Below are 1,040 nucleotides of genomic sequence, written 5' to 3'. Positions count from 1 at the left end.
AAATAAGCCAGGCAGAGAAAGAAAAACATCATATGACCTCACTCATATGAGGAATCTGACGAACAATATAAACTGAGGAGCAGAAGAGAGACAGAGGTGGGATCAAAGGATCCAGAAGGAAAGTGGACAGAGGGAAAGGGGATGATAGGGAGATAGGATGGGACGAGAGCAGAAAAGCAAACCCTGGAGGGAAGAGGAAGGGCGTTACATGGAGGGAGACAGGGGGGGGTGTACTGGGGAACACGGGTGACAATAGAATCTATGTAAACACAATAAATTAATTAAAAAATACTATAACATATTTTATTTGGTAATGTTTATAGTATCAGGCAGTTTTTTCAAATTTGTAATTTGTAATGATTTCTAATTGTAAAGAAATACTTTTGTGTTGAATTTGGTGTGAGTAATTTGTATTTTTTTTTAATTATCTCTTAATGCTCACTTCAGTAGCCCATATAATACAATTGAAATGATACATAGGTTAGCATGGCCCTTGTGCAAGGATGACACACAAAATTATCTCACAAAACTTTTATATAATTCTACCTTCTCATTTTATAAACTTTCTCCCCACTTTTCTTTGTGACAGAGACAGAGAGAGGGACAGATAGGGACAGACAGGAAGGGAGAGAGATGAGAAGCATCAATTCTTCGCTGCGGCTTCTTAGTCTCCTTAGTTGTTTATTGATTGCTTTCTCATATGTGCCTTGACTGGGGGGCTAGAGCAGAGCAAGTGGCAAGTGGCCCCTTGCTCAAGCTAGTAACCTTGGGCTTCAAGCCAGTGACCTTTGGGCTCATTTCAGCCAACATGGGGTCATGTCTATGACCCCTTGCTCAAGCCAGCAACCCCACGCTCAAGCTGGCGAGCCCACGCTCAAACTGGATGAACCTATGCTGAAGCTGGTGATGACCTCGGGGTTTCAAACCTGGGTCCTCTGCATCTCAGTCTGATGCTCTGTTCATTTTGCCACCACCTGGTCAGGTTTTTTCCCCACTTTCAAACCTGCATTCAATCAATCTGAAAATCCTATTATTGCCCC

At 42.4% G+C, this 1,040-nt stretch overlaps 1 non-coding gene across 1 annotated transcript; it reads left to right on the top strand.

Annotated features, from left to right (window-relative positions):
* Positions 1–434: 434 nt before the first annotated feature.
* LOC136327380 (U6 spliceosomal RNA) lies at positions 435–538 on the top strand. Its single transcript, XR_010729612.1, has one exon. It is a non-coding gene; the product is annotated as a U6 spliceosomal RNA (small nuclear RNA).
* The last annotated feature ends 502 nt before the right edge of the window (positions 539–1,040 follow it).

The sequence above is a fragment of the Saccopteryx bilineata genome, chromosome 2 (assembly GCF_036850765.1).
Source record: "Saccopteryx bilineata isolate mSacBil1 chromosome 2, mSacBil1_pri_phased_curated, whole genome shotgun sequence".
NCBI lineage: Eukaryota > Metazoa > Chordata > Mammalia > Chiroptera > Emballonuridae > Saccopteryx > Saccopteryx bilineata.
Note: the sequence above shows the minus strand (reverse complement) of the source record. Positions and strands in the feature narration are given on the sequence as shown.